The sequence below is a fragment of the Papilio xuthus genome, unplaced genomic scaffold, assembly GCF_000836235.2.
Source record: "Papilio xuthus unplaced genomic scaffold, Pxut_1.1 DF826949.1, whole genome shotgun sequence".
NCBI classification, from domain to species: Eukaryota; Metazoa; Arthropoda; class Insecta; order Lepidoptera; family Papilionidae; genus Papilio; species Papilio xuthus.
This window is the reverse complement of record NW_013531700.1, coordinates 1483788-1495861: the sequence shown is the minus strand read 5'-3', so window position 1 is coordinate 1495861 and position 12074 is coordinate 1483788. Positions and strand designations below refer to the sequence as shown.

The 12074-nt window shown below is 32.5% G+C and overlaps 1 protein-coding gene across 1 annotated transcript in view; it reads left to right on the top strand.

Moving 5' to 3' along the window:
* The first annotated feature begins 1190 nt into the window (after positions 1–1190).
* The window catches only part of LOC106120645 (ras association domain-containing protein 10), an 80331-nt gene continuing 69447 nt past the window's right edge, over positions 1191–12074 (top strand). The window contains exon 1 of the mRNA XM_013316010.1: positions 1191–1350. The gene's annotated coding sequence lies outside the window, so the exon portion shown is untranslated. The remainder of the gene's footprint in view (positions 1351–12074) is intronic.

Genomic DNA, 12074 nt, shown 5'->3' with positions numbered 1-12074 from the left:
ATTCCAGGCTCTGTTCTACGTGTATGAAAAATATCATCGAGCTCCGTAGAGCTGTACTGGAGATACATTCTAACAAACATCCATCCATTGATCCATTCCTACATTCGCTTTCATAATATTAGTAAGATTTCCTTGGTTTCTAAGAGCAAAATTCGTTAAAGATAATGACAGGGATGACGATATGTTTTGAAAATGGATTTTAGTCTCAGAAACCAGTGATATAAATTGTAAATTACAATCGTAATAATCATCAATATGTCAAATAAGACAAGATACGTATCATATAGAGCGTATTACTTCAAAATAAAGTACATCATTAAGGTAACTTTGATGTTGTTTTGATTGTTATTGATCGATGACATTATCTCGGATAATGATACCACATTCAATGAAATTGGTACGGAAATTTGGTACATTATTGTACCGAAACTATAATGATATAGCTTAGTACTTTAAGAAATTGTTATAGTACGTTTCCATTGTCTAAACACTAGTACATAGTCAAAAGACAGTCATCTTAGCTTTTTGGAGAATAAAAGTTTATACTCAAGTATAAATTGTCATGTCAAGAAACGTTTGAAGTCCGTGGTTTGGTTGCATTGGTTAAAACAATTACCGTGGGTTTCTGAGACAAAAATATCTATTTAAAACATATTGACATCCCTTTCTTTATATTTGACAAAAACAGAAATATCAATTTCTTTTAAACCGGAGATTTAGGTCTTAGAAACTCACAGTTACTGTGTGCAAAATCTGCGTCTATAACATATTGTTATCTCTGTTTTATTATAGATGGAAGACAGGGATGTCGATATGTTTTATACATTGATTTTCGAGTCGAAAACAACGATTATTTGTTTATTTTGTAATATAAAAACTGACTTGTAACATGAAATATTTATAGTGAATTTTAAACGACTTGACACTTGTATACGAACATGCTATCTCTTTTTTTCACAGAGAAAGAAAGGGATGGCGATATTGTAAGGTGCTAAGATAAAGCGGTTCCATCTGTTTAACCTTTATCACATAAATCACGTTACGTCAATCTCAATAATATTAATAATGTAACAAAAAAAAAACCGGCCACGCACCGTTGGATAATCGGTGCCTCTCGTATGCGGCCGGCCTTAATCTTTGCTATTGTTTCTAAAATGACAGGTGTACTGCGTCAGTCGGTGCTAAGCATGCGCGTGCGCCGGTCGTGTAACTAACTAAGAAATATCGATTGCGAAGTGTTAAAGTGTAAATTACACTCGAGTGTCAAGTGTTTCGGTGTAATAGATTTGTGATCTATGTGTGTCTGAGACGGATTTTGTTGGAGTTTATACACTTATTGGAACATTTTTGGTATGTTTTTTTTAATTGTTAAAACGTGCGTTATCGTTAGTTATAGAGTAACTGTTGAGTTTTTTTCGATCATTTTTATAGATAGGTCTCGGTTTTCGTAATAATAACGCGAGGTTTCTGTTGGAGCAACCTTAGTTTTAATTGCTTAGTACATGTTTTATTACAATAGTATAATTTAAGTAACTATTTAATTAACTTAATATCAAGTCAAATGGAATATAAAGTATTATTTTGTCTTAAATAATGAGGTTAATACTTAACTTTGACTTAGTTCTAACTTAGATATGCTTTTAGAGTTACTAGAAATCTTACTGGTTTTGGCTTTGTCCATGACGTTGTATTAAATAGTATTTTGATAAGAAAGGTTGTATAATCTGTTCCAAATTAGTTACCAAATTACGTAAGAAACTTCAAACAAATAAACATGAATAATTTAAAATAAACAATTAAATTTATGAGTAAAATTTATAAGAATTATTGTCTGTCGTCGTAAATAGAATTATGAAATAATTTTAAATGAAATTAATAATGTACATTTCATTCAATTCTTCCCCTGGCCTCGAAGACGTTCCGTTTCGTTGCGTCTTTGAGTTTTTTTTTAAAGCATTTACTTAAGTGAGTGTTCCGAGTAATTGTTAACAATTATTCAAGCGAATGGTACTTCAAATATTTACTTTGATTTATCTTTCTTCAACAGATTAAACTAACTGCAATATATATTTACAACTAAATTTATTTACTTCTATTATAAATGCTTATGTCTAGATAGATGGATGGATGTTTGTAGGTATCTCCAGAATTCAACGGATCCGGCTACTTATTAGGATTTTTTTTCGCGCGGACGGAGTCGCGAGCGACTGCTAGTAATCTATATGAAAATCGTAAGTAATTATTGTGAAGACATTAAAATTCATGTAAAATTTCTTCAATTTTCGATTTTGTTATTACTGATTTTTTCTAACACATATTTAATTTAGTTTTAAGATGTTAGTCGATGAATAAATAAAGTAAACATGCTCGTCAATATGTCTCATTGTAAATGTGTGAAAAATCTTCGAATTTTATCTTAAAATATAATTTATCACATACAAAAATGTCAAAATACCCACAAACAATATATTATTTTACTTTATTTCACAGACGGACGACCGTTTGCCCTTGCCCAAGTGGTAAAAAAGAACTGCAAAAATGTGACCAAATGTCGATACTTATTAAACGTATGATGAAATCGATATTATTAACGTAAAGTATCGATTTAATCAATTGGAAAGATTACTTTTTCCTCGATTTTTTTTGGTTACAAACATTCAATCCATTCCAAACATTTATTTTTAAGTATTATTTTATAATTAGAATTCTTTATTTAATAATACAAGTGAATAACTTATGCTTGATTTTAAATCTGTCATATAAAAAAAAGAAAAAATGATACTTTTGTTAAAAAAAAACTCAAAAACTACTAGACCTAATTAAAAAAAATTCAACAGAAAAGCTACATTATTGCTCTAAATTAAGACTATAATATTACTTTTTTTATATTAAAAAAAATATCACAAATCTTACTAATATAATAAATGGGAATGTTTAGCTGGCTGTATGTATGGTTATTTGTTAGGAGTTATCCAGAACGGTTGCATGGATCTCCCTAAAATTGGACATAGTTGTAGAACATAGTCTGGAAGAACACATAGTTTACTAATTAAGTTTTAACTCCACACAGACGGAGTCGGTAACAGCTAGTTTGTAATAAACTCAAAAACTACTGCACCGATTTAAAAAAAAAAACTGTGACCATTAGAAATTTATTCGTACTGTTTTACAATTAAAAAAAATAATATCATGTAACTAAAATCATGCCAGATTTTTGTATTTGAAAATGAAAATAGAATATCTTGTAGTTCTTCTGTTCAATCATCGTATGCGCTTTTGTAAGAGCGAAATTGTTTCTTTACTTGATGACTATTGTCAGATAAGTATTATTGCATCAGGCGAAGCAATTTACATGAAATGAGAAAATTACGTTCATTGTTGTATTGTTTCTTTGCGTAAAAACATAAGTTCCTACACTATCAACTATCAATAATAATGTTTTCCGTTTGCTGAATAAACGTTGTTAATTGAAAGATACAGAAAAAATTTAAAAAAAATCTACGTGTATGGTTAATAAAAAAAAATATTAGAAAGTTATAAAATTTAATTAGTAAGTTGCAATGGTTTATTTAGGAAGTACAAAAATATTAAAATGTCACTTGCGTTGATGTCTTTTCCTTTTGAAAAAAAGTACAATGCGCGGGAGTCTCGGAGAACAAATCTCACTAATATACAATGGCTAAAGTCGACGGAAAATATGGAGGAAATTTGGATTTTGATAAACTTTGGGAAATGATATAATAAAGTTAAAAGAGAATAAGGAAATAAGATTAGAACGTACTGTTTGTTTCATGATACATTTACAAATGATTTCGAATAGAAAAAGGGAAGAAATCTTATATATAAAATTCTCGTGTCTTGACCGATTCTCATGAAATTTTGTGAGCATATTGGGTAGGTCTGAGAATCGGCCAACATCCATTTTTAATCCCGCGCGGACGGAGTCGCGGGCGACAGCTAGTAATACATAATGTTCGAAATATAAAAATTATAAGTAAAAAGTATAAAGAGGTATGTGTCGGGAACTATGGGAAACGATATGATTTAGAATTATCCGAGGCACATCTTGTCGATTCCACGGCCTATAGAAGTAAAAAAATAAATAAAAAAAAATAAAATTGAAAATAACTAAATATGATGATAAGCTGTGATTGTATAATTGTTATTAACATTATTAGTTACGAGTATATATTTTAAAAAAATTATGTCTACTTTTTGTCAAAATATATTGTAAAATATGTACGGGCTCGGAAGTATGACTACATTGTCATTTTGAGTTCTCTATTTTTAGTGTTGCCAGGGAATGAAGGGGAAGTTATGTAGGGGGGAGTGACGCCGGTGTGCGCGTGCGCAGAATGTTAACGCATCCTCATTCAAGAGTCTCTATGAGTTAAATCGTCAGTTAGGTGTCGTCTATGGTGACATTACAACATTTACAATCAAATATATTTTATTTTGAATCTATAAATCTTAAATTGTTTGTTTAATATTGTTGTTTAGATGGATAATGATATTGTTACTTACATTCATTCTGTCAGAAAAAGGTTTGATTACAAATGATAAACTTTTTAAACTGATATATAAACACGACTAAACACTCACGTATATTCGTCCGGTGGCGACACCGACTAGTTTCGAGTCCAACATCAGGATGAGTGGTACTGGTATTATTTCGCGGACGCGGCCCGTCGCTCACTCTTTACCAGTACCTCTCATCCTGATAAAGGGACCCCGTTGGGCTCGAAACTAGTCGGTGTCGCCACCAGACGAATATACGTGAGTGTTTAGCCGTGTTTATATATCAGTTTAGTATAATGTCTCACGAAAGTTTGAATAATTTGATAAACTTTTTTTAGTTTTTTTAGTCTTTAAAAAACTATAAGAAGTTGGGAATGTATTACGGATAGACATACTAACAAGGAATTATTTTTATATAGATTTAACTTTAAATGGGACAATTAAAATCATACCATAAATAATATTTATTTTATTTACTTTTCTGTTTATTTATCTTGAAATTAAGCATCTTTAAATTGGTGTATTCGCTAAGACAAGCGTATGGATCGAAAGATTTATGTGTTCGGAAGTCGGAGCTGGATTGATTTACAACAAGACGGGTTAGGTAAGGGAAAAACATAGCGGCTGTCGACATCCCGCTATTGTATTGGATGTTACATCGATTTTATAAAAAAAAAACTTGGATCTGGATTAAAACGGTTGTAGAGTGTTGCCTTTCAATTATGTGTAAGTTGAAAGTAATTAAAAAGAGACACAGAATGTCTCTAATAAAAATAAGAGAGAGACAGAGAGAAACGGATAGACAAGTTTGAAAAAATAAGAGTGTCTTCAAGCTTTCTATCTCTCTTTCTCTTAGTAGTACTTATATCTTCCTTCTCTCTCGTGTAACGAAATGTCTCTAACCTTGAACTTACAAATTTTATATCGATTTTCGTTAAAATATTAAATAAAGTTTCACTTTGAAAATAAATATGATTTATGTATGAAGCTTTTTCCGTATTTCTCCATGCTTATATATTAATTCATTCGATTAACAGCTTTCACGACGAGAAAAACATGTGTAAAAACAAAGATATGATTACAAGAGGTGTCTTGCGATGGCATGTTTGTATAGTTTCTTTTCTTGTAATATTTCTTTGTGAAAAAACATACATTTATTAATTAATTTTAATTGCTTGGCATATTGAATAAAATATATCTTACTAGCTGTCGCCCGCGACTTCATCCGCGTGGATTGAAAAAACACTTAATTAGTTCCCGGCAATTATTCGAATTTTTCTCACCTTTTGAACCTTCTCTAGACCTCCACGAACATTTCAATACCAAGATAAGATAAATCTGTTCAGCCGTTCTCGAGTTTTAGCGAGACTAACGAACAGCAATTGAGTTTAGAAAATGTACATCTTACTAATGTTAAAATGTTTGTATAGATAAATGCATATATGAACAGATCTGGATGAAAATTTGGCTTCTAGATAATGCCTGGAATAACCTTTATGCTGCCTTTTATCCTGGGAAAATTTGAGATAGGGTTTTTTGTTTTTAACGTAAGTCAACAGCGAAATAAAACTTTTTTATTTCACACGAACGAAACAATATGAATATATTATATTATTGTTATAATGCTTACCTTTGTTTGAGTGTAAAATCTTTAAGTGGTAGCAAACGGGGACACGTCATCGTAATGTCATTGTTAAGACATTTTGGAGTCTGTCCACCCACGCTATACCATAATGGTATAAAGTACATTGTTATAAGGAGCAAATTTGCATAATTTGATGCTTCAAGTAAAATTATGAATGAGTTACTTTTCTATTCGTATTATTTTGTTATTTATAAGGCATTTACTGCTTCATGTAGATTATAACCTACTCAAATACGTCTCGACCGAGTACTCGAACCTAGTCTACGTTAGGAGTGACTACGCATAATTCATGCTGCCCTAGTAAGATTTAAGTCGAATATTTTAAAATTGCATGTGATGTTGCATTCAGTTGCTAGAAAAATCACTCGGATGGCAATATTAGTTTTGTTTTTGCTGTGACAACACAAAAATTATCTCTTAAAATCTGTTGTATTATACCTATACTTTTTTATGATCCTTCGAGCCGGAGATTACGGTAAAACGATAAAAGCTTACTACATGTAAAAATAACTTAGTAAGTTCAAAGTTACTTAACCATAACTTAAGTAGCTACGATAATGTACTAAACAGCGTGGGCGGCCTCGTGGGGACTATTAAAGTCTTGCTTACTACTTACTCTTGCGAGGTGAAAGTTACCATCTTGATATCAAGTCTACGATCCTTATAATGTTATATTTATTTAAATGGACAGTAATATTGTTAGGGGGATAAAGCAAGACTATTATTATTTAAATACGCTGCAAATATTGACTTAAACTAAACGATATTGGATACAATAAAAAGAGCAAAGGCCTAAGATAATATGGGTATTCATTGTAGTACCTGTAGCCAAGGACTCCGTCCGGAATTAAAAAAGAAAACTTAATTAGTAACCTATATATATAGCGTCAATAGCCTAATGGTTAAGGATACGGATTTCCGATCACGAGGTCGGGGGTTCGAGTCCCATTCGACTATTGTCGTAAACCATATCCTAGCACAAGCATAAAGCTTAGTTTGAATGGTAAAAGAAATATTAGTAAATTTACAAAAAAAATCTACTAATATTTAAAAAAAAAACCTACGTGTTCTTCCAGAATATGTTCTACATCTATGCCAAACTACAGCGAGATCGATGCAGTCGTTCTGGAGATACCTTCTAACAAACTTCCACTCATACATCAAACATTGGCAATAATATATTATACTAGCTTTTGCCTGCGACTTCGTTTGTACGTATTTAAAAAAGACTTAATAATTAGCCTATATATTCTTCCAGACTACGTTCTAAATCTATGCCAAATTTCAGCGAGATCCATGCAGCTGTTCTAGAGATATGTAAGTAAAATTACTTAACTATTCTTGACATTATCAATTAAATATTAGTCATTGTTTTCGAAGTAAAACTGACAATTCATATTTATGCTTATGTTATGGCCTCAAAGTAAAGTTTTAGTGCCATAAAATTGATCAAGTACTACTTTCCGTATGTTGTAAGTTATTGAGAATTTTATTCATCATCATCAGCTCACTGTACGTCCCCACCGAGGGGCTCGGAGCCTACCCTAAGTTAAGGGTGATTAGGCCATAGTTAACCACGCTGGCCAAGTGCGGGTTGGTTGACTTCATACATATCTTTGAATTTCTTCTTAGATATGTGCAGGTTGCATCACGATGTTTTCCTTCACCGTAAGAACGTCGGATAAATGTACATATGTAAATCGGAAATCGAAAAACACATTGGTACATGGCGGGATTCGAACTCGGGACCTGCAGATTGCAAGTCAAGTGCTTGACCACTGAGCCACCGACGCTCTCTTACGGAAAGAAAGAATAAGATTTTTATTACTTAGTAAATATACTTGTACTTTAACGGTTAAAGAAACTATTCAATACGTATCGAGTTTTACTCGCTAGCTCGCTGTAAGGAAAATATTATTTTTTATGTCATAGAAATAAATTTAATTTATTAGACTATTCGAGTGCATTCTATCTGAATGGTTATTGGGTTTAACGATTTATTTTTAACCATTTAATTTTATGACCTCCTAGTATAAAATACACTTACTAAAGATACCATAGATTACTACGAAGGACCTATGTGAATGAATCTATATGCTATCTCTCTCATTCTGTTTTAGAATAGACAGAGAAAGTTATATGTTTAGGTGTTTACGTCTGATTTAAAAAAATGCATGAAAAAAAAAGAAATTTCTCATCGCATAAAAGATTTATTATTCGTAAACAGTAATCAGTTAATCGTTTAAAATTTCTCCATGACCTGAAGCTACACGTGATATACACGTGGCCTGTGAAAGCCTGCGTTAACAATAAATATCGTTAAAATGAAGAAACCGAGAATTAGCTCGGAGCGAAATATGGGGAAGGAGGTAGGGCTATTTGGATCGCAAAGATCATGCATTACAGACGCGACAAGAGTTTAATTTAAAAAAATATATTTTTGTTTTTCATACTATGGTACGTGTTTTGTCTAGCTCAGTGGTTCCCAAACTTATTTTGTCTGCTGCCCACTTTGAGAATAAATATTTTTTTAGCATCCCCATATTTTCACATATTTAAAAACCACTATAACTTCAAATTAAATTAATTAATTATTTTGACCTATATATGTATATTAACGGAGAATTCTAAACGAAACTTTTACTATAACCCGCAACTTGAGACCTGCAGCGCCCACAAGGGGTCGTTATCGCCCACTTTGGGAAAGACTGGTCTAGTTAAAGACATTAAACTTATACCAATAGAGTTTTTGACATCACTTAACGAGTCTTGGCTTACAGTTTTATAAGCCAACTAAGATTTGGTTTAATAAACATTTGTAATTTTCCATATAAAAATATATTGCTTTTTAAATGATTACTTGGTATCTGAGAAGTAAAAAACATATCGTCCTCAAAACAGACCTAATACGTTTTAATCAGGGATTTTGGTCTCAGAAATCCACGGTTAGTCGATCAAGTTCTTATCAAGTTAATTACTTCTGTTAAAAGTCTGTTCGATATTACGTAACAGAATAAAGATTAAAATGTGTTGACTTTACCTAGCTAATCTATGAACGTAGGTCAGTGGGTCGAGCTGGCCGCACGAAGTTTTACCCGAGCCTTATCTTACTGTAACTTTATAGAGGTTTTGTATAGCGATAGTTAAATTCAAGACGTTTATTTCCTGTTATAAATGGGTAGAAAAATTTGAATTTATTAGCAGTGGGTGGCTTAGTTTTCTTATTAATAGGTAGTACAGGGTGTTTCACTTTAAGGTCTCAATGGGAAATAAATTACAATTGGGCCGATGGACCGGTAGACTGATCTGCCCAATAGGAAATAACCGTATTAGACATATTCAAAATCAAACCTGCTGTAGCTGTTTCCTCGTACCAATGTACAAAAAAGACAGAGACTAGGGAAGAGTGGCGCCGGTTTGTGACGTGGGTCATACGTAATGACTATGTCCAGTCTGAAAAGACTGCATTGAAGAGAAGAGAGACTTCATTTTCATAAAATTCAACGTTTGCATAGTAAATGGGTATTATTAATGTAGTTCTATGAGTTCCCAGGTTATTAAACGATCCATATGGGGTAGTCAGTGAAATGGAACGGAGGTAATCAACCATGTTGTGTTAACGGTTTGTTTGCAAAAAAAATAATTAGCAAATTATTATTAATAGTTAGCTTACTTTTGTTTATACAAGACATCTTCGTCGTATTAAAATGATAACTTTATAAAAAGGATAGTCATAAACGGACCTTTTATTAACCTGATTTATTACTTACCAGGAAAAACATCCTCCTGTAGATATTAGATATCCACACTAAGGGACTACTTATGTGTCAATTTAATCACACTGAAGCAAGTATAAATATTTACTAAGAGCTCGTGGAATATTTAAAAACAAACTAATGATTCAAGACCTTAAAAGTCGAATAGATGTAAAAAATATTATTGCTATGTTTCAGATTAAGATTTCGATGATAAGGCATAGAGGAAGATACGAACAAAGCATTTTGATACTATCATATTGAATACAAGGTAGGAAGCGAGGGAATATAATCCGTGGGTAGTATTATTAATAAGTGATCGTAATGCCGAGCTTAAGGCCCACGTGTGCGCACGCGCAGGTCATAGTTACGTTGACCTGTGAGTCATGCACTCTTCACTCTTGTTGTATAATCTAGCCTTGATGTAGCCTTATTGTTATAGCGGACGTGTGGAGACGACTTATTGTTTATAGTGATGTACATTTGAAGTTTATTTATCGATAAAAATACACTTATCGATATATTTCTTCTCGCCTTTTTTGGAAATTTTAAATTGATCAAGTAATATAAGAACTTTTTGTTAATAAAATTGATGTTCGTAAATAAGCTAAAATTAACTGATTTTTAACTAATCACCCTTAACTTAGGGTAGGCTCCGATCCCCTCGGTGGGGACGTATAGTGAGCTGATGATGATGATGATGAACTGATTTTTTATGTTCTTCTTAATAATTTACCGTTCAAACAGTAATTGAATTTTCAAAGCGATTTGTGGTACGTACGTAAGTTAAGGGTGATTAGGCCATAGTCAACCACGCTGGCCAAGTGCGGGTTGGTTGACTTCACACATATCTTTGAATTTCTTCTCAGATATGTGCAGGCAACCTGCACATATCTGAGAAGAAATCACGATGTTTTCCTTCACCGTAAGAACGTCGGATAAATGTACATATGTAAATCGGAAATCCAAAAACACATTGGTACATGGCGGGATTCGAACCCAGGTTCTGTAGATTGCAAGTCAAGTGCTTGACTACTGAGCCACCGACGCCTATTAAGAAATATTGCTATAGAAATGTCTCGTCTTGTTCTAATATACTTTATTATAGTGTGATTTTCAACTTATGTAGACGATGTGAAATAATTATGCGCGTACTCGTCTCGCATGGTGATGTGTCAGTGAGAATGGCATGTCGCTAACTTATGTTGATACTAATATAAACGTACGAATGTGGGAACGTATAGATTCCCAAGCGAAGTGTAGCAGTTTACACTGTCGAAAAACATGTATAAAAATACTGTAATTCCTCTCTTTTTTTTCTAAATATTTTTCTATGTTTACTAATTTTTCTTTTACCATTCCAACTAAGCTGTATGCTTGTGCTAGGATATGGTTTACGACAATAGTCGAATGTTGGAATTCGAAGCCCCGACGTCGTGATCGAAAATCCGTACCCTTAACCATTAGGCTATTGACGCTTTAGCAGTAGACATTTTGTTTTATTTTTCGCAGTGGAAACGCACGGTTATATGAAGACATAAATTTTATAACGGTTGATCATAATTTGTTATTGGAAAATCGCGTTTGTTATATAAGGTTATATATATTTATATATAGTATGATATATTTATAGTGTATAGATGTCAAAGGAACAAGCGGCCTCCTAGATTCGTCGAACGACGCGATCGCTGCCCATATATATATGAGCTAGATGTCTATCTATAATTTCAGACCTTTACCTTTAGTTGACAAATGAAATGCACAGAAAGAGGATATTTGTCCTTACGCGTCCTCTAGTCTGCCAAATGCACTTCCTTTTCATTATTCCTTATAAGATAATGAAGGGGAAGTAGACTAAAATTGTACCTACCCTTATAGGGTTGGATTTGGAATCGCGTTATGATCCAAATAGCCACATTTTGGAAATAAAAAAGAAAAAAAAAGATTTAACCTTTAGCTTCTTTGCCAAAACGGTGTAAAAAGATACCCGGCGTATGCAAATTTGGTTACTCCAAAAAAACTATCGCCACACATCAATTAAATGAATCTTTTGTTTTATTATAAAATAAACCGTTGTTACAAAGATCGTGGGTGTGACATCAACATGATAAGCAAAATATAAAAATTGTTTATGCCATGTTTGTATTTGGCAAACT